This window comes from Pyrus communis, chromosome 10, assembly GCF_041283825.1.
Source record: "Pyrus communis isolate YQ-2024b chromosome 10, ASM4128382v1, whole genome shotgun sequence".
NCBI lineage: Eukaryota > Viridiplantae > Streptophyta > Magnoliopsida > Rosales > Rosaceae > Pyrus > Pyrus communis.
The window spans coordinates 16,833,519-16,857,039 of record NC_142574.1 but is presented as its reverse complement, the minus strand read 5'-3'; the positions used below and the strand labels follow the sequence as shown (position 1 = coordinate 16,857,039).

Sequence of the window (23,521 nt, the reverse complement as noted above, 5' to 3'; positions counted from 1 at the left end):
ATAACTAAGTTAAAAAAAGTAATATTTCTTAAATACACCTCTTTTAAGTAATAACCTTCTTAAAGTTATAAAATTTATTTGGTCCCGACATTATGACTAGGGATGGAAAAAAAATCAAAAAAATAGAAAACGAACTAATAAAATATTGAAACATTCGATAACCCAACCCGAACCAAAACAGAAAATTTGGTATGGGATTGATATCACATATACATTAAGTCGGTAAGACTGAATTGAACAAATTTAAATAATATATTATATAATAATTTTAATTTTAAGATTACCAATTATTATAGTGATCGCATTGATTGAGAATTAATCTTAACCCTTCAATTAAACTCAACTCTCCCTCTGTCTCGACCTCCCCTCGTTCTATTCTAATTTTTGTGTGCGCGCGCGTCTCTTGTCTCAACTCTGAAGTGACGCCTTCTCTAACTCTCACTACCTCCTTCTCCTTCCACACACACCACACATCGGCCACACAACTGACACGATGCCTTCTCTTTCACCCTTTATCTTCTTTGATGAGTCCTAACTCTCCCTCTTTCACCTCCGAAGGCTGCAGTACAGAAGGTAAGAAATTTCACCCTCATTCATCAAATTTAATTAGGATTTTGATTTGGGATTCCGAAATGGGGATTAGGGTTTCGAAATTTTACAAATTGTGGTTTTTGAAATTGAATTTGGGTTTTGATTTGGGAATTCTAAGTAGAATTAAGATTTCAATTTGATATTTTGAATTGTAATAAGAATTTCGATATGGGGATTGTGAAATAGAATTGGGCTAAAGGCCCTTTACAGATACCGACTCGAAAAACCAAAACCATTTTGGTATTATCGAACTTTGATAAACTGAAATAATCAGTTCGGTCCCCGTTCCCGTACCGCTTGGTACGATTTTTGGACTTCCCTTTTCGATTCAGTTTTCGAACCAAAACCACACTTAATTATTACTATATAGAAGTTTTACTGTATATTTTTCTTTCTAAAGATCTCATAGGTTGACCTTTTGACGTGCTTAAGTATATAGACGCGGTCAGTTTCAAAAATTCATACACAACTAAGCTAACTCATAGTACTTCAATTGAAAACTCAAAAACTAATGCAAGCTAAAATTCCTGCTAGTGAACACCTTATGTCATGAATATTTAATAAATGACAAATGTTGAATGGTTGTGATGTTAATTATAGCATATGTGTGATTGTGTAAATCACTAGTAGATTGCATTTAGGTTACTAAAAGATCTTATCCCTTTATCATTGTATTAATCGCAAGGCAATGAATCCTCTCCAGTTTACTCTAAATAAAGGTACTAGGCATGAGAAATTGTGAAATCCGGGTCACTCTTAGTATTTCCAAATAGAGCTTGATCCCAAGAATGCGTAGGCGAAACTGTTCGTGAAATGGAGTTGTAACAAAGGAGAAATAAGCGAGCAAAGACAGGGTCAAATTGGTCAATTTGAACTTTATAAATAGAAGGCCCCTAATTGTTGAAGCAGTGGAAAGGCCGACCCACAAATGACCCGAAATCCCCCTTGGACTTGCGACTAGACCTATTTCTTGGGCAAGCTCTAGCGAGAAGGCTCATTGTCACCACCACCACCACCACCACCACTTCACTCCGATTAGACCCATTTCCTGGGCGAGCTATGGCAAATATTTGATCGTTATGAAATTTTAGTCACTTATTATTTGAGGATCTTAGGAATATACAGATCGAAAATCCCATATGCAGGTATTCCGGTTTGACTAATTGGGGTAGTTAACCTTATTATTGACCATGTTGACCGAAGCTTGACTTTTGGCCAACATGTTTCGAATTGTTAGTAAATACAAAAATTAACATTACTAGAGACCTAATATAGTCTAGTTGGCCTACCTTGGTTAGTGTGACATCTTGGGGATGTGTGCTTTGATTGTGTGCTAGTGGCACCTTACCGAAAATTATGTGGTTACTGAGCTTCTAGGTGAGAGTAGTGAAATGTGTTTTGTGATGCGTAATTGAAATGTTTGTGAAATGAGAAGGATAGTAAAGAACTATTAAACCATTGTTATCATGTGTTGTGACATTGAACTCGTGCCATGTCTAGTTTCATTAAGTTATTCTAAACTAGGTTTACAAAGTTTTACTCGATTTCGTTGAGTTGGTCAAGAACTGTGTTCTGTTTGGATTTCGTTGAGTTGGCCTATAATTCTTCATTCTTATTCTATTCTGTTAAGTTGGTCTAGAACAGTATTCCATTTAGGTTTCATTAAGTTGGTTTGAAACCCTGCTCCGTCTAGATTTTATTGAGTTGTTTTGAAATCCTGCTCCTTCGTCAATTTTGTTGAGTTGGCCCAGAATCCTGTTGTGGGATTATGATTTTCCAGGATCGGAGTAAGGCGGATCAGAATACGAATGCCTTAGAAGTCCAGTCATGGACTAAATTGCTTCCTAACAGATTTGAATAAACAGAGCTAATTCCTTATCCTAAGGATTGGCGTGGATCGTAAGTAATCACTCCTAATAGGATGCAAAATCCACTTCCTAGATATCATTTGGGATTCCCCCAATTTAATACTGATTCCCTATCCTAAAAGGTCTCTACCTCGACTGGTATAATTAGTCTTCTAGGGTTTATCTCTGGTAACGCTATTATTGCATATTGCTTACTGCTTGACTCTCATAATATTGCTTACTAACTTAACGGTCAAAGAGCCTTTGACCAGCACACCAACCCTCATCTGCCTTGTGCTATTTGGTACTTGCATTTGTATATTATTTTTCAGGTAAACAGATTTACGCGTCTCTACAAGTGGGACCATGATTTCCAAAGCTGGAATAAGGCGGATTGAAGACAGTGACCTCAGAAGTTCAGTTATGGTCTCAACAACTTCAAGCGGACCTGGATTAACGAAGCAGTGGTGCCACCATCATCCTATTCTGGAGCAGTGGACGAAGTTCGAGCGACTTCGCTGAGAATGACCATACTTATTCCATTAGACATAGGGATCTGATCCAGCATGGAGTCAGCCACGCTCTATATATTCTTGGAGTTCTTACAATCTAGTAATTGGCGTGTGTGGGACCATTATTTTATATGGCTAGAGTAAGGCTGATCGGTCTTAGAAGTCTGGCCATGGACTCGGAGCAATGGTGCCACCATCACTTTGTTTCGGAGCAAGGGGCGAAGTCTGAGTGACTCCACTAGAATGATCATGCTTGTTCTACAAGACACGGGATTTGATCCGGTTTGGAATCAGCCAGATCTCAATATGTCTTGGAGTTCATACAATCTAGGGATTGGCGTGCACCACAAGTAATCACACTCCTAAAGAGAATGCAGTATCTACTTCTAGATATCCTTTAGGATTTTCCTGGCTTAGAACAAGGATTTTATCCTTAAAAGGTTTATCTCACAATTCGTATACATACACATATATAGGGTTTGTCTCTGGTAACACAATCTCTACACTCTAATTTTCTCGCCCGCTACTTAAGTCTTATATTTTCTTACTAACTTGAAAATTGGAGTCTTTGGTCGGCACACCTATTTGGCCTAAGTCTTGCTCACAATTGTTTGTTATTTTACAAATTACTCGGATTTATGCATCTCCACCGCTCATGGTGGTGCGCAAATTCGGTTCCAACAATTGATGCTTTCATTGAGAGTGAACTCATATTCCTTTCGATCGAATCACTCACCTTATTGGAAACGTTTTCTAGGCAATCACATGACGACCATACCATTGCTGCATTCGATGCAGACTCTTTCTTCATGGATCAAGTATGGGATGGTTAGTTAAAGATATGCGTGTCTGTGAAGGATCTCCAAAGAAGTTCACAGGCCAGAGAACGAGCGAAACTTAACAGACTCGAGACACGAGTGAAGGACATTGAAGACATCGTTTCCCACCTCGAGGAGCCAACTGTCTAGGCTAAGCTTGCCTAGGCTTCAACAAGAAATGTTGATCTGAACCTATACACACAACCTCAATGACATGCTCCCAAAATGCAACGCAGGAGGCCAATAGGGCCAAGAACCTTTTTTCGACCAAATCCTTGGGAAAAAAACTGTTCTTTGAAATCAACCGCATATGCAGAAACCAGGGACGCCTAGGAGGAGAGCGAAAGGATGAAAATGCAGCATGATGGAAACCTCTAACGATGGCTTTGACCAATGAACCACTCATCGATCGTAACGCATGATGCCCCTTAATCGAAATTTGGAAACCTATTGCTCTCCTCGTGACGACACTTTTAATCGTCATACTGTAGATCTCCAATACTATGGTTAGTCAAGCCTTAATAGATAATCAGGAATTAGTGTCATCTTTCAAAGGTACGGCTGAAAGAATGGGCACCGTCAATGATGTCGACAAGAGGAGAACTACCTCTACTCTATCAATGGCGTCACAGCGCAAACCATAGGAACAGTGAAATTGATCGTTCAAGTGAAACCATACAACTTGGTGACCTTCCAAGTCTTAGATTGCCCATGTCCTTACAACGCCATTCTTGATAGAAACTGGTTGCACAACATGGGAACTATCCACCCAACCAACCACTAACTACCTCATTATCTAGCCCCAATTGAAATTTACAAGAGGCAGAACACCGTGAAAGGCATAAAAGCTGAATCTTCAAGAAAAAAGACCCCCACCATTGAGAGGTAGGTTCCTCACATACATATCCACATCACCTAAACAAATACAATCCAAACTACACGAGTTTGATTCCCTTTCAGGGATATACATCTCCATGGAAAATTCATTTCCTTAACATCGCATCATAGGCTTATCGTCAAAGATTATCCCTGATGTAATTCTTATGTTATATCCAAAGGTGTTTCCAATCGCATGCTGGGGACCAAGTCCCTAAAGAACTTTCGTTTAAAATTCACTAGGGACGAACGAGCAATTCGAACTAAGGGTAACATTCCCTCTCAACGTCACGTTGCAAGTCGTCAAAACCCTTAAATGAGGGGCAAGAAGAGGTATCATCTATCTAGGCTTGTTATTTAGCCATCTTTGAAATGACTTCTGAAGAGGTACCATCACTAAACACATGGTTAATTGGTTCTAGTGCAAGTGGAAGATTATTGGAAATGTACCCCAAATCCAATCATAAGATGATTCATTACAAACATTTCACATGTTAAACTAAACTAGTTTAATGTGAGTGCAAAGTTATTGTTTAAAGCCGTCTCATTAAATGTTATACATTTAAATGATAAGCCCAATGAATATGTAATTAAGAGAATATGATCTAAAGCAGTTAGATTCACAAAACCTTACTCTTTCATGCACATATGCCAAATGTTCTTGATCATAGGACTGAGAAATGTGCATTGACAATTCGGGTAGATCAATAGTGGAGGAGGACAAGTGTGGAGTTATCACACTGTGCGTTGCGGGAGACTTTTGTTTTTAGCTCGTTAAAGCGAGCTTGCATTGGTTGGAACCCATAGGGTAACATTAACTTGATCATGACTTTGTGTATCATGTGCTTATAAGTTGTTGCGGCGCATTGTGCGTCGTTTGATGTGAGTTCATAGGAAGAACTTAAGGAATTATGTAGAGAATTCCAGCCTGCACTCTGAGTGGTAAAATGACGATAATGTTTTTCATGTAGCTTAGAATTGTGTTCCGCAAAATTTTACATAAATCTGACATATGTATCTTTACAATGGCGATCAGGTCCACATTTGCTGCTTTCAGAATTAGCCAAATCCGGCTGCGTTATTCCGTCTGTTGTGTGCTAAGTGAATCATTCCAAACTAAGCATTTAGTCGTAGCTTGTATTGGGAATATCACCTTGTTTTGATCCGATTTAGGGATCCTTTGGCATGGACACGCTTCGAGCCTTTCCTAGGAGGAGCTTTCATGTGCTCCTTGATGTGAAATATTCTAACACTCAAATTAAAATCCTATGATTGTAGTATATGAAAGTAGGGATCGTTTTAGGCCGGGGATTAGAAGGGAGGTTAATCAACACAATTAAGACTTAAACACTAAATTAGACTCTATAGACTCTAAACTAACTTAAAACACTCAAAACAGCAACAAACACTCAAAAAGACTCAATTTTAGACCTAACAAGTGTTTTGGACGAAAATAAACCTTAACTTGACTCAAAAGACTCAAAGAAAACATATTTTGACTCAAATAACAAGACTAAATGAAAGGGGGATTGTTTTTGACGAATTTAAAACTTAAAACAAAAATTTTGTGGAAAACACTTTGTAAAAAACGAAATTAGGTGAATTAAATGGGTGAAAGGCTAGTTAGAGGGTCCTTCTCCACACAGGATATATGCATATAAACCAATTTCCAGTTATTTTTCCTTTAGACTATGAATGACAACGCCCTAAGTTAATTGCATCGCACAACTAACCATCAGATTTTCCTTATTTCATTGAATTAGATGGAATACGCATCTAAACCAAATTATCTTTCTCAAGTTCCCTATATGAAACGCATAATAAAGATACATATAAAAAGTCATTAAGTTTTGTGAAAATCATAAGCATTGACAAGGCATTCATCACCATGAAACGCATGAGACTCATACCAAGGATTTACTTAACACGATTGTGACTAGCAATCTCCAGTACTTGTGAATATAAGCGAATAACTATTACATGAAACCCCCTTATACTCTAGCATCAAATTCATGTATGCAAATTAAGTGTCGACCCTCAACCCACATATAAGCAAATCACATTCATGCCTTAAAAAACAATAATTGGATGGAATCAATTCATATAAAACATATAATCATGACTTCGAATTCACCTCCAACTAAAAAGAAATTAGTTCCACATGTTCGCAAAACAAAGATAATTAAACTTAAACATTAAAAACAAAGATAGAATACACCTAGAAACAATCCACACTCCAATGGTAGATTTCGAACCCTCCTTGGATGGCAGATTGCATAAGTCTTCTTCTCCTTCATTCCTTGCTTGTGGCACTAGGGTGATATGATGTGAATTATGGTGTTTGATGGCTAAAAGTATGAATGAATGAATGAGTGAATGGATGCCCTGAATGGTGCGGCATAGGGTTGTATTTATAGGGCTTAAACCTTAGGGAAATCAGATTAGGGTGTGGTAGAAATTAGGTGGGAAAAGGTTTGCACAATCCTAGGGTAAAAGGACTAGGATTCCACGGCAAAGACCAAGGAAGAAAGGGAAAAGGATTGCAGATTCTAGAGCTTCTAGAATAGGGGGAGGCGCCACTTTTGTAGGAATTCTAGAAACAATGTGTTTTGTGGCAGAAATTGGACTTCTAGAAGGTATAGGGGGTGTGGCACCTTTGTAGAAATAGATAGGGTGTTCTAGAATCTAGTTTATGTATTTAAATGTACATCTAATCCCTTCTAAATAGCTAAAACTATTGCACAAACTGATTTGGATGAGATAAGATAGGATATGATAAGGTTTGTTAAGATAAGGTAAGATAAGGTTGGATAAGGTTCCTTATTTCTTGCTATTTCCTTATCTTCTTTGCATTTGAACTTCTTTCTCCAGATTTGTAGCCTTTCCTAGCCTCTCTTGACTTCAATTTCGTCCATCCATTTTGCTTCATAGTTAAGCTATCCAATCCATGCCAAAAACTGCTCAAAATAGCTTCAAAATGCACTTTCTTGCTCCTTTTGCCATTAGGACCTAAAAACATACGAAAATAGCTTAAAAGACTTTAATAAGTAGTAATTAACTATCTAAATGCAAGGAAACAACATAGCTAAGTAGCATAAATATGCTCCTGTCACTCCTAATGAGATGCCTCAGGTTCATGTGGTTTGGTTTCAACATGAAGTTATGGAGCTGTGTTGTGGAACCATCATGGGTCTTTGTTTTGTTCAAAGCTCCGATCGAACTCGAAACGAAATTTCAGAGTTAAACTTTATGCCTTTTCTAAAGGTGATTGGCCCTCAGAAATTTCTTCCTAGTTTAAGACTTTACCATGCTGGTCAGAGCGATTTTGTTGTTGTCAGAATTATTGGCTCCACCATAATAGTTTTGAACTGAGTTTGTCCAATGCTGCATGATCTGGAAATAAGAGGGGATGTGTAATCATCACATATCCCTTTCGCAAAACAATAACAAATAGTTCGATTGTGTTCTTAGTTATTTCATGTTAAAGTGATTTGAACTTTTCAAAGCAATAAGATATTGAACGGAATAACTGAAGGTATTTGAAATTGGTACCAGGCAGAATATCCTATATAAAAATAATAATATGCTGGACTAACTAGTCAAGTCCGCTAGTCAACTAAGACAGAGTTGTTAGTCAAGAAATCAATGATTTAATAATCAATTTCAAATACCATAAGCTATCATAGTCAGCAAAACCTCAGTTTGTTCTAAGTTATTAATGTGTTAAATGAGCATGATTGTGAGCACATACAATTATATAGTCAAGAGATACATGTAGCATATATATGTATGTGAGATATGTGACACAAAATAAATAACTTTGAACACAAGATAGTTTTGGCCGGAAAAACCCACCTCTGGGTTAAAAAACTAGGGACTCTTCACTGAGTCCAATCCACCAGTGAAATCAAGATTCTTACAAAGTAACCACACAAGCTCAATTCTTAGATCCTAATCTATGAAGCAGCTTGTACCTTTGTGCAAATGGACTCCTTTCATGAAGTGGTAGCTCCTCTTGAGCTCTTCACCTTGTGGCACCAAGACCAACACACAAGCTATGCATATGATGGTATAGCAATGGTATGCAAATTTGGATCCAAATTGTCTAGTCAGTTTCTCCAGTCAAATAGTTATAGGAAGAAACTAACGAGAATCCTAAAATAGGCCAGTTTTAAAGATTTGAAACTAGATACACTTGACCAAAAATTTAATGCAAGACCAAAGACAATGCAATGACTGGTGTTTAATGCATGAATGACGGTTTTGCAACTAGGGTTTCATAAATGAGGAGGAGGAAGAAGGTGGAAGCATAAATGCTCTCTCTCTCTAACTTTTCTCTCTTAACCATATAGTCTGAAAATCCCAACAAAGAAAAGAAACCCTAGCCAAAGATATAAGCAAAATGGATGTTTCATTACAGCTAGCAAGGATAAGGGACATGTGTCAGACTACAAAACAATATGGGTAGATCCACGGCTGAAAGCTGGTAACCAGTAAAAAGGTGTCAGTCAGCCTATGTGGGCAAGTCTTAATTTATGTGCCCAATTGCTGGAAATATGTGCGCACGGCTAACTAGACAACTAAACTAGTCAGAATGAAACATGAAAGTAGACGTGAAATGCATATGTATGAACAAACCTTTTGAAGTGAGATGTGCCACATCCTTGAACATTTCTTCCTAGTAGACAGTCTATAAACAGATAAAAGCGTAAAACTATAATGAGCATGTGGTATATTTACAATGTTGACAAGGAAAGCCAAACCAAAAAGTCTAGACTACACAATCCTCCCCTTTGGCTTTCCTTAACAAAACACCCCAAGCCTAAAGCTAATTTCACTCACTCACACTCAAGAAATGAACGCAGGAATGGATTTTACAAAACAACAGATCTTGGCAAGACCAAGTGAAATTTATCATGGGTAAAAAAGCTTGCAAGGGATTTAAACATAAAAAAAAAAAATTTCGCCCCATTTTGTCATGGTAAGACAAAGACAAGGCAGAATACCACAAGCAACTTTCAAATTTGTAGCAAAATACAATGCAAGAAAACATAAGCACATCGAATAAGGAATTAGCAATAAATCATATCAGCATGTTCAAGCAAAGTGAAGGAACCAGTAAACACATGTAAGTGACCCAACTCCCCTAGAAAAGACGTATGCAATGAAATTGAACTCCCCCAGAATTGATGCTCTTCATGAAAACACACTCCCCCATAATCCTAAATTACGACTTCATTTTTCTGACGAGAGACAATGACTCAACAAAATATGAAGATGTCCATTGACGCACAAATTTGAGCATAAGCAAAGAAAAATGTTCCCAAACAACTAAAGGCAGCTCATTAAGATGACAGAGATCAAGATAACAGTTGAATCTTTGCACCAATAAACTACAGCTAAAGCACAAGCCATGAAAGGGATAAGAGAAGGTAGTTTGAATATCAATGCTTGCAAGAGATATTGATAAGACAAGTGTTTGACAAAATAATATGCAATGTAATTCTGAAGAGACAACTCTTCAAGGGCATACAAAGACAGTAATACAGAGATGAACACGTGCTCGTGATGCAACTGTGATGTGTCAAGGTAAGGGGATAGGATTGAGGATAGCCATCTTGAAATCATGGAACCAAGCACATAGTCTCAAAAGCATTCCCAAAGTTAACCAAAGTTTTAATAATCCATTGACTTTAAGAAACAACACTTCTTACATAATATGGACAATGGACAAGACTCGCAAAAAGCAAGGCATAAGCCTTGGAAGAAAAGCTAATTTTGGTGAAGAACTTTGAGTGAGGCACCAATTTGAGAAATGCCAAGGTCATTTGGATGAAGGTGAAATTTTGATGAATCTCCATTGATATTTCAGAGAATTTAATACATGACCTACGAAGGCGGATCTTGAAGCAGTACTCATGACATTGCATGGAAGGCCAAAATGAAGGGATTTTCCCATGTGATAATATTTACTTTCTTTTGAAGACCCCCTTCATATAATACTCTCCCGTTTGAATTTTTGTTTTGATTTTAGGGAGAGGACAAAAAGAAGAGAATTGACACATGATCCAGATTATAGAGTAAGTAAAGTCACTACCACTCAATTAGGACCAAAACAACATTAAATTCAAAAACACCATTAGATTTGGATGATTGGAAAAATGATTTTTCAGAGGCCATCTGAGAGAATTGGGAAAACCTTTGACATCACAATGAAAAATTATCCAAGGCTAATCCACATATTACTAACAACGTATGATAGATAAGAGATGCATACAGAGAGTAAAATGAGATTATTTTATGAGATAACTGACCACACAAAAACATGCATAGAGACTAAACAAAATATTCAATTATTGAAAGCAAGGGTATACAACCTATTCAAATCATATCACAAAGACCAATAGACCATCGAAGATCTTCGTACCTTCGATTATCTAGGGCTTTAGTGAAAATGTCAGCTAGCTGTTTTTCAGTTGGCACAAAGGTTAAGGTAAGAATTTTACCTTCCACAAGATCTCTAATGAAATGATACCTTATGTCAATGTGCTTGGTTCTTGAATGTTGGACCAGGTTCTTGAAAATATCAATAACACTCATATTGTCACAATAAACAAGAAAGGTGGATTGAGAGATACCATAATCACTGAGCATTTGCTTCATCCACATTAATTGAGTGCAACATCTACCGGCAGCAATATATTCAACCTCAGCTGTAGACAAGGAGAACGGAAATATAATTAAATTTATAGTTTTGAAAAGGCCAAAAGATGCTTTGTATACATATTCATGTTAGTCTTTAAGTGCTCCTGCATTTAATCTAATTAATATTGATTGAACATCTAATTGGCTTTTACTTAAAATAATGGGAAGACATCTTATTATGTTCTTGACTGGGGGTTAAGAAAAAATAAAAATTGATTTTTGTACTTTATTAAATCTATTAGAATTATATCACATAGTTTTGTTTCTTGCTATGCCAAGCTACCAGATTGTTCCCAACATAGAAACCTCCCCTAGAGATGCTATTTCGATCGTCAATGCACCTAGTCCAATCGGCATCACTGTATCCAACCAAGTTGGTGTTGGTGTCATGCGTATATTGTAGCCTAAAATCAGTAGTTTCACCTACATATTTGATAATCCTCTTAACTGTCAATAGGTGAGACTCTTTAGGACAACTTTGAAACCAAGCACACACCCTAACTGCAAATGCAATGTCTGATCTACTTGCCGTTAAATAAAGTAGGCTTCCAATCATACTTCTGTTTGCTCAACATCCTCGCCACTCAAGTCCTTGTGAATTTTGGCACATGTACTCATTGGTGATTTAGCAATTTTTGATCCTTCAAGACCAAATTTCTTCACTAAATTCTTGGCATATTTGGCTTGAGAGATGAAAATTCCATCATTTTCTTGTTTAACTTGAAGTTCAAGAAAGTAGTTTAGTTCACCAATAAGGTTCATTTCAAACTCACTGGTCATCATATCAATGAACTGCTTCACAAGAGAATCAGAGATGGAGCCAACAACAATATCATCAACATACACCTGAGCAATCACAACATGAGACTTCACCTTCTCTACAAGCAGTGTATTGTCAACTGAGCCACATATGTAACCATGAGCAAGAAGATGAGAAGAAAACCTATCATACCAAGCACGAGGAGCTTGCTTGAGACCATAAAGAGCCTTCCTCAATTTGTACACGCCGTTAGGATTATGAGGATCTTCAAAGCTTTTAAGTTGTTTCACACTTCTTCATTAAGATATCCATTAAGGAATGTGATTTTGACATCCATTTGAAATAACTTGAACTTTAAATGGTATGTCATCAAAATCAACACCTTCAAGTTGAGAGCATTCTTGAGCAACAAGCCTGGCCTTATGTTTGATCACATTTCTTGACTCATTAGACTTGTTCTTGTAAATCCATTTTGCGCCAATAACATTAATGTTCGATGGATGATCAACAAGGGACCAGACTTCATTCCTCTTAAACTAATTCAGCTCTTCCTGCATAGCCAAAATTTATTCCTCATCAATTAAGGCAACTTTGACATTATTGGGCTCAATATGAGACACATAACACACATTGACAACTTCATCAGCAATTTGCCTTCGAGTTCTAACTCATTTATCAACAAGACCCATTATTTCCTCATTATGATGACTTCTGGCCCACTTTGTCTTATCCTTAAACAGAATACGAGGATCTTGGTCAGGCTTGATTCATTCTCTGTGTCATTTTCTGACAACTCGCTTGACTCAACAGAAGTTTCACCTTTAGCCTTCAACGGAAAAGAGAACAAATCAACATTTTCAACATCATGAGCAGGAAGAATAATGGAATCATCAACTTCAACATTTATGAACTCCATGATGGTTTTTGTTCGTAGGTTGAAGACCTTATAGGCCTTACTGGTGTTGGAATACCCCAAGAAGATTCCCTTATCACTTTTAGTATCGAACTTGTAAGGTGTTTTCGATCCTTCAAAATATAGCAAACATTTCCAAACATTATGAAGTACTTCAACATTGGTTCTTTACCTCTCTAGAGTTCATAAAGAGTCACATTAGTGACTGGCCTGAGAAGCACACGATTAGAGATGTAACATGCAGTATTCATGGCTTCAACCCAAAAATGTTTTGCCAGATTCTTGCTATTCAACATTACCCTAGTAATCTTAATTAGAACACAATTTTTCTTTTCAACAACCCCATTTTGTTGAGGAGTGATATGAGCAGAAAATTCATGTATGATGCCATTGGTTGAACAGAATTCATTAAAAGGAGCATTCTCGAAATTAGTTTGATGATCAGTTCTAATTCTAACAAGAGAAGGACAACCAGTCAGAGATTCATTTAGCATTACTTTGTACACAGTAAGAAACTGTTGAAACATATTTAATTTTTCCCTCAAGAAACATACCCAAGTATATCTAGAGTAGTCATCTACAATTACCAGAATATACTTTTTTCCTCTAATAAACAAAGATTGGATTAGACCAACAAGATCCATATGCATTAATTGTACAGGCTTGGAGTTTGCAATATCATTTAGTCTCTTGTGAGCCAATTTGGTTTGCTTCCCTCGTTGACAAGATCCACAAACATAATAGTCTGAGACTGAAAGATAAGTTAAGCCTCTAACAACCTCACTATTTGACAATTTATGAAGATCTTTGAAGTTGACATGACCAAGTCTTCTGTACCACAACACATTAACATCATCAATAGTTTTGTTGCACTTTGAAAAATCACCAACCTTTGAAGCATCAAGAATGTAACAATTGTCTCCAAATCTAGGAAGAACCTAAATATTGTTTCCATGTTCATCCACAATTCGATAGTCTTTCTTGGAGAAGCAAACTTCATCTGTCACTTCATCGCACAATTGGCTAATGCTAATGAAACTCGACTTCAAACCTTCCACATAACTAACATTCTTGAGCTAAGGAAGATCAGGGATATTAACAATACATTTTCCAATGATTTGGAACTTGTCGCCATTACCAAAGACAACCCCACCGCCTTTGAAGGGTGAAAGAGATATGAAAGCATCCTTGTCCCCAAACATATGATCAAAGTACCACTGTCAAGATACCATACATTTGGTTTGGGGGCACGGAGAACATTAAGAACAACTAAGCATTTGTTAGAGACTTTCCGAACCCATTTGGAACGAGGTCTCACACTTTCCATACTGGATGACTGCACAAGTTGAGCAATTATGTTGACTTGATTGACCAGTCGATCCACCTGGTTTTTCAAAATATCATTCTTCCCAGAGTGAAGTTTCCTACACTTAGGACGAATGTGGCCCAATTTACCACAGTGATGACATGTGGGAATAAATCTAGACTTTGAGCTTGGATTGACTTTTTGTGCCATAGGAAAATATTCCTTCACAAATCTTGATTTGGTACCCGTTGAGTTTGAGTCATTTTCCACGTAACCAATGCCACTTTTGTCACCATGAAGTTTCCCAAGACTCAGTAACTTGTCAATTTTTTCAGCCCAATGGTAAGACGAATAACCTTGTCATTTGCTTCAACACATGAATTTGGTTCATCAAGTTTTCTTGAGATTCTCGCAATTTTTGAACTTGAGCTTCAACAGCAGCAATAACATCATCTTTTTCCTTTTTATCATTGTAAGTAGAATACTTCTCATTCAGCTCCTCGATATGTGCCTTAAGATAACCAATCTTTCCATCCAGTTCAGTTCTGACTAGATGAAGAAACTTATTTTCTTTCTGGAACTCAACAACCTTCTTGGTCAGCTCAATATTTTCTACTTTCGTAGTACAAGTCTCGTATAAAAGATTATCATACTTGATGCACAATTTATCATACGTCATCTCCTCATTGTCATTCTACACTAGATCATCATCACTCAAAGATACTTTCTCCATTAAAGCAACAAAAGCAACAATTTTTTCTTTATCATCTAACGGCTCATCAGAATGCACAGACCCTTCACCTTCACTTTCACTTCCAGTAAACATCATTGCTTTATCCCTTTTTTGACTTGATTCCCTGTTGTTTGCACATTCAGCAGCATGATGTCCACTACCACATAAGAAAAATATAGACCAGATTCTCCAGATAAGGATTTTACCTCCTACTTGTGAACCTTCCTTGTTTTATACCGAAAGCAATCTTTTCATGTGATTGGTACTTTGAGTTTACAGAGGACTCCCCAACCTTTTTTTTATCTCTATTCCTTTATTATTGAGAAATCTTCTGAATTGGTTGACAAATAAGGCAACATCATCTTCTTGAGCTTGCTCACACGGTACATTAACAATCTTTGCATTTTCAACAATGTGAAGAGAAACATCACTCCTTTTCTTGGCATCATCCTTCTCCATATCCAGCTCCGTTTCATAAGTGATAAGCTTACTCACCAGTTTTTCAAGTTTGATCTCATTCAAATCTTGAAATTCTTGAATGGCAGCCTTCTTAGATATGAATATCTTGGGCAATGATCTCAAGATCTTCTGAACAATGGTGGTTTCCTCAATAGGTTTGCCCAACCCTAAAGCTTCATTTGATAACATTTCAACTTTTTCTTAGAATGCCAAGGACTTTGATTATTTCATCCTCAAGTTCTCAAACTTTGGAAGAGTCAATTGAAGTTTAAGATTCCTCACTTGTTTTTCTCCTTCATGAAGCATTCTGAGCTTGTCCCAAGCTTGCTTGGCCGTTGTGCAACATCGAATATGTGCAAATTGAGTTGGATAAATGGCAGTGACAATGGCATTTCTTGCTTTTCTGTTTGCCATGGTAGAGCTAACTTCATCAGGAGACCATTCTACTTTAGATTTAATCACAGATTCACCGTTAATATTTCTTGATGGCGTTTTCCATTCAAGAGTAAGATAGTCAATAACAATTAAGTCTTGAGCTTCCAGAAAGATTTGATTTTTCACTCCATGTAGCATAATTAGATTCATCAAAGAATGGAGGAGTATTGCAAGATGTACCAACACGATCATGATCCATGGTGAGATTCCACCCAATACCAGTAAAACCTAGAGATCACTCTATGTATATCAAGAGAAAAGCTCTAATACCAATTGAAATTGGTACCAGGCGGAATATCCTATATATAAAAATAATAATCTGCTGGAATGACTAGTCAAGTGCGCTAGTCAACTAAGATAGAATTGTTAGTCAAGAAATCAACGATTTAATAATCAATTTCAAATACCATAAGCTATCCTAGTCAGCAAAGTCTCAGTTCGTTAAAAAATTAGGGACTCTCCAATAAGTCCAATCCACCAGTGAAATCAAGATTCTTACAAAGTAACCACACTAACTCAATTCCTAGATCCTAATCTACGGAGTAGCTTGTACCTTTGTGCAATCTTGCCTTTCACGAGATGGACTACTTCGGTCTTCATGAAGTGGTAGCTCCTCCTGAGCTCTTCACTTTGTGGCACCAAGACCAACACATATACTATGCATATGATGGTATGGCAATGATATGCAGATCTGGGTTCAAATTGTCTAGTCAGTTTCTCCAGTCAATCAGTTGAAAGAAGAAACTGACGAGAATCCTAAAGTAGATCAGTTTTAAGATCTGAAACTAGATACACTTGATCATAAATTTAGGTGAACATTAATGAAAAGCTCCCAGTACTGTTCATTTTAACGAAAAACCACATTTTTACACTAAAAAGTCAATCCTGGTACTATTTACTTTACCTTTTATTTTGTCCTTATCGTTAAAACTCAAAGTTTTCAAGCCATTGTCATTAGTTTTCCTTAAATTTAATGCAAAACCAAAGACAATACAACCCTATTCTTCAATGATTGGGTGTTTAATGCATGACGGACGGTTTTGCAACCAGGGTTTCATAAATAAGGAAGAGGAAGAAGGTGGAAGCATAAATGTTCTCTCTCTCTCCCTAGCCAAAGATATAAGCAAAATGGATGTTTCATTTTAGTTAGCAAGGACAAGGGATATGTATTACACTACAAAACAATCTGGGCAGATCCACGGTTGAAAAATGGTAACCAACAAAAAGGTGTCAATCAGGCCATATGGGCAAGTCTTAACTTACGTGCCTAGCTTGCTGGAAATCTACACGCACAGCTTACTAGACAACTACACTAGTCAGAATGAAACAGGAAAGTAGACGTGAAATGCACATGTATGAACAAACCTTTTGAAGAAAGATGTGCCTCATCCTTGAACATTTCTTCATAGCAGACACAGTCCATAAAAAGATAAAAGCCTAAAGCTAGATTGAGCATGTGGTACACTTACAATCTTGACAAGGAAAGCCAAACAAAAAAGTTTAGGCTTCACAGTACTAGAAGCCCTCCCATTTTCTATTTTTTTGGGCAATCCTAGTAAAAACACTATTCATGACCGTTTTAGTCGTTCTAAAATCCTAATTGCCATATGACCTCAATCATATAATAGAGGATGTAATCCCGAGCGCCTCTATATATTTTTATGTTTTTTTTTATTCTTAATTTTTAATTAGAGATATTTGTTATTACGAATAATTTCCATGTGGAATAATACAAGGCAGCTATGTGGCTAACTCAGGGGGCAATTGGGTAGAGGGAAATATGGCGTCAAGGGTGACTTTTTTAAAAGAGCCTCAATCTTAGCCACCCACGTGGCAATTTGGTGGTATGCTTGAGGAGGGGGACTTTTACTTTTACAGTTTACTTTTGTAATAGAGGCCCAATCATAGCCTCCCATGTGTCGAAACTAGGTGGTTTCTTCTAGGGAAATTTACTTACAGAGGGATTAGTGCCACAACCTTTCACAATCGGTCATCCCATGCATAATAAACTGACAACGTCATCTTAAACACCTACATTGGGAAATCAAATAGTGGGATTAACTGAAAAGAACCGCCTCTTGGCATGGAAAGCTTTTGTGATAATGTTATACCTCCTATGTGCCACGATTGGCCGTCTAATATCAATTATGGCGGCCATTCATTTTCCCTAGGTGAATGGTGTGGCTTCCTAGTTTCCATGCACAAATAACTGCACATAATCTCCTTGCTCTCTCTTCATTCAAACCTAAACTACCACTTACTCTTTCACGTCTCCAATGGCTCACAACTTCCCAATTGCTACTACTTCGTCCCGCTCTAGAAGATCATTCTCCTTACCCAAGCTTCTTTCTTGGGCAAACCCCTTCGCAGTTCATAACCCTGGGGAACCTCCAATTGTCCTAGAAACTAACAATTATAAGCTCACATTGGAAATGGGTGTGACAAAGGTTGACACCAACCAGGTGTCCACCATTAATTTGGAACATATGAAGACCAATGTGTTGATGAGGAAAATGTTTAGGAAACTCTTTGAAAAGGAGGGCATCCACAGGGAGCTAACTCTAATTTGGAAAAATGGTGCTAAAAACACCTTTTTTTTGTAGACCATTTAGGGCGCAAGTGGTTTTGCCTTATAGTTCATTGACAAAGATGAATTTGATTACGTGATGCAGAATTGTTCTTGGTATTTCAGAGGACAGATTTTTCACTTGGAAAGGTGGATGGAGGAGTTTAGGGAATCTAACCCTATAACTTTCTTGACGTTGTGAGTTCAAATCTCTCGAATACCTATCTAGTTTAGAGTTGGTTCTATAAACATAAGGGTTTGTTTCATAAATTGTCACAAACATTCATTCAATATATAAATTGTGAGGGATGCCATTGAAGTCATCCAAAAACAAGTAACAATCTGGAAGGAGATTAACAAAGAATCCCCAAATACATGAAATTCATCCAAAACAACTACAAATGTGGAGAAATAATTTTAAAACATCCCTAATCAACCAATTATCCAATACATTAAATTCATCTGAAACAACTACAAAATGTGTCAACAAATGGACTCCAACACCACATATCAACAATATAATATTTGTTTATGCAATAACATTGTTCGTCACCAGTCATTCTATACTAACATTGTTTCTACACTAAAATTGTTAATTACCACTCATTCCACAGATTGTGTACCCCGTGCAACATGTCAATTGTCATCCTAAGTCGGAATGCAAGGACATTGGACGACGTAATTACATCTAAAGGAAGTCTAGTGGACAAGAACTCAATCACTTTTAAAGTAAAAATACCACAATCCCCTATGCCATACAACAATTCAACAAGTTTCTCTGACAACTTAATAATTTACCTGAACTCACTAACAAATCAATAAAATTTCAACTCATCCGTTGTCTGGGGACCTTGGACTTACCATGATCAGCCAAGGTCCTTTCTTCCCCTCCCTTGACAGGCTTTGGAGGATATCTGGCAACACGTGGGCGATGAGAGCCAATTTTGTGCATGCTTGGCACGAGTGGGTTGGTGTCTTCATTGACTATACGCAATTATTCCCCCAGCTTTACGATTCATCTCAACGGCAACCCAATAGTGATCAAGGTTCAGGGGCATATAAACCCTTTCGACATCGTCTAGCCATGATCAACCAAAATCCACCCCTCCCCCTTCATTGTTTCCAACAACACCGACTAAAATTATTTGAACAAAATGTCTTTTATGCCTTTAGTTAATCTTTCAACCGTCCTCGTATGATGGTAGCATTCATAGTAGGTCTATTCACAAGTATAAAATAAATAAAATCAACATGTACAACACTTCATCAATACAAAAAGACACTCAATATCACATTTGTCAAACTTTTCAATATTAGGAGAAATTTAGTTGGATACATTACTAGAAACCAGTCTGTTATGTTAGTGGTCAACACTCTCTGTACCCTTCGAGCCTAGTCCTGATGTTTTAGCAAGCGATAAAACAGCAAGTGAATGTGCTGCAATATACAAATTTTAATTAAACTTTCACCTCGATGCAATCTGAAAACATTTATATCACACCATAACAACTAGGGTTTAGTCACTTACATCGGATGACAATGACCCTTCCTTGTCAAGGAACCACCTCTGAAAATTGGTGTCTCCACTGTCATAATCTCAAACTGAGCAACCGAACTAACAAAGTAACTAAAAAACAGTAAGGATCATCATTGTATTCATTTAATGAATGTAATTTCCCATACATAAAATCCAAACGTTAATGACTAACTTACTTCTTCTCGTTCTCCTTCAGCTTCATGAAGTGATAGAAATACTTCATCACCTCAACCATGCAGTTTCTATCAATGGCTTGAATTACCTATTCTCTTTGCACAACATCCTCCTTAGGCTCACCAGCATGGAATTTTTTTGCACTCTGTGACGTCAAATATCAACATCGTAAGGCGAACTACTTTCATTTTCTTCTTCTGCCCCCTTTTGATTCCCACAAAATTGACGGCATCCTTGTGTACAAGACCTTCCTCTTGGTTCCTAAATGCTCACCCTCAAGTGTGTATATAACCACTTCATCAACATCATCAGAACTTTTACATCTCCGTACTAGAGATGGAACACCATGAAAAACTATTGAACCTATCCATATCCTCCACGAGGTAGAGGTTGTCTAGATTCACAGTGATATTGGCCTTTGCCCTAATCAACACAGCCTCAGCAAAGTATACCAAACGTAGCTTGAAGGCATCCTCCTTGTTCTTGCACTCTTTAAAGGCCATTTCAAACACCCTATAAGTAACATATATTTTTTTGGTGACTTTCTTCGAGGTGGCCTTGGCTTTACCTCTGCCCTTTTCTTTCCTGCCCTCACTATTTTCACCTACCGACCCTAATTTATTGGGATAATACTACCCCAGCAACCTAATCCTTTCTTGCTCAACCTTTACGTCACAGGGTTCGTCACATCGTAGCCCGGTAATGAGGCATAAGTCCTGCTTTGTGAACCTGGTAAATTCACAACCTATTAAATAAGTTAATCCCTCTAGGTCCTTGATCCCTCGATGTGCCACCGTATGGAGAGACAGCTCATGGATCAATTGCTCACTAAAGGCCAATTCATCCACACGCTCAAGGTGGCCAAACCAGGATGCCGTAAAGGCACCAAGCTGTGCCTCATTAAAATTTCTCACTATCAATCCTAGCACATGGGGGGCCTGGGATAGGTTGTAAACCCTTCCCCTATATGAATCTTCTTCTTTGGTTGCAAATTGAATACCGTGGATTGTCATATCATGTACACATAAGAATACACACACAACAACAATCAACAACACATAACCTTACAACAACCTACCATGAAAGTTTCAAAGCTATACATCTACTGTGAATAGAGCATCATGACTTAAGCAATTACAAGTCCCACCATAAATTAACAATAATTTAGATATAAAAATTAATCCCAACTCAAAACTTCAACTTTACCAAAATAACAATTAAAGACCTAGCCTCTACACAACCCATCAACATCGCTTCATAACTTCACAATGCACCCACATTTCCCAAAATTCACATGTATCCACCAATTTCAACTAATTACATCAACAAACATGGATCATTAACCTTCAAACTAACTTAATTAATCATAATTAGCATAAAAAACAAAATTAAATTTTAGTATTCCATTTTCAAAATTCACCAAATTTGAAATTAACTGTGGGGATTCAAATATGACGTCAGTTATCATGCAATGACTTTGAACCCAACTCAAATAAAGCAAAAAGCACGTCCTTTCTATGGGATTGCAATGAGGTCGATTGGACACCCCTGAACCAAATTCCCCTAATTTTCTCAAATGTTGTCTAGAATTGCAGTGACGCCAGAGAAGACAAGCACATCACAACTACAAATGGGTTTGGAATGGGAATCAAGTTTTCAAACAAGAATGAAGGTTTCGATGAGAAGGATGTTTGAGCATTCACGGTAGATGGAGAATTTTGGGAGGAGAAGACAAATTTAAGAAGGTTAATATTGATGTCGAGGAGGGTGAGAGTTTAAATAAACAATAATAATTGAATTGATGCCAAGTACCATTTTTATTTAGTGACAGGTCATTTATAACCCGATTTCACCCCAGCTCATTTTGATGGATTTTTTTTCGGCCATTCAGATTTAATCCAACAAATCACATTCAGTTTGCGTGCAAAGTCCACAACATGAGGCCTGCACCTTAAAAAGCGCGATAGAAATAAGGTTAATTATTTCCAACCCTTGGGTTAAAACCTAAAATTTTTAACTCAAAAAATTTAGGTTTTAACCCAGAAACATATTTTCTGCTCCAACCCTTATAGGTTAAATTTTTAGTCCGAGATCATTAAAGAATGAATTTAGGATTCTTAAAGTAAATTTAAAAAAAAAATTATGTACACTATCCTAATTTAATTTTATGAACATTTTAACCTAAAAATATTTAGATTCCGATAAATATTGACAAATCACTAAACCGACATCATGAAACTCGTGGAATACTATGAAAGAATAAGAAGTCGATAAAAAAATTTATTATTTTAGCCGTTGGATTTAAATTTGGACCGTTAGATCTTTTTCTTTTTACCATTAGATTTGATCATATTAGATCTTAGCCATTGAACTCAATAAATTTATAAATATAAAACAACAAAAAATACACATATACAGTGGCGCAATCCACTAACCCAGGGAGGATTTTGGGCTAAATTTGCCCTAAAAATGAGTTTTGGGTTAAAACTCATATTTGACCCAGGGATTAGAGCAAGTTGATGTAGGTTTAGAATCTAAAATTTGAGTTTTACTCCAAGGGCTGGAGTGGGTCTTAGAAGGTTTTCTGTACAAACCTGGCAGGCCCAGCTGCAGGCTACAAGCTTTTTACTTACTATTTTTTAGGCTAAAAAGCCTTTTCTCTTAATGCCGAAATTTGAAATTGAAGAACGTACAAACATACTCAAAACTATTCACCACCACCCGGCTACCCCCTGACATCTCCACCCTCTTCCCTCACCTTCTCCTCCATGGAATTATTATGTCTCCTTTTGAAGTATCAACTATGTGCGTGTGTTGTTCAGGTAGAGAGCAACTTGCATGGAACGTGTTCATTGCTACGTGGTATCCTGATCTAATAATACATAGACATGCGGAGAAAAACTTGTACTTAACAATGTATTAGTGGATACAGAATGTCACATGATGGTGAACTCGTTCCATGTAAGCTCTTATTGTGGGGAGAGAGCAAAAATGTGATCTAATATTTGGCAGATTTTGGTATGTTGGTAGTTTATTGGGAGAAGTTGTTTAGTATGGCGGCCACCAACTTGGAAACTGAAACTTTTTTTTTTCGTCAAAGGAAACTGAAACATAATATATAGTAATATGGATGGAGTCGACTTATAATTTTAATATATAATATAAACAAACATTCACAAATATTATAACACAACTGGACCAGTTATACCATGTGTCGTTGCTCCAAAAAAAACACAATAATTTCTATTTGTCTGTATTTTTAGCATAAGATGACTCTTCAAACAGGGAT

The 23,521-nt window shown here is 37.1% G+C and overlaps 1 long non-coding RNA gene across 1 annotated transcript; it reads left to right on the top strand.

The window, feature by feature from the left end:
* The first annotated feature begins 371 nt into the window (after window positions 1-371).
* On the top strand, window positions 372-22,079 carry LOC148693610 (uncharacterized). Its single transcript, XR_015952103.1, has 2 exons — window positions 372-573; window positions 21,820-22,079. It is a non-coding gene; the product is annotated as an uncharacterized LOC148693610 (long non-coding RNA).
* Window positions 22,080-23,521: the final 1,442 nt, after the last annotated feature.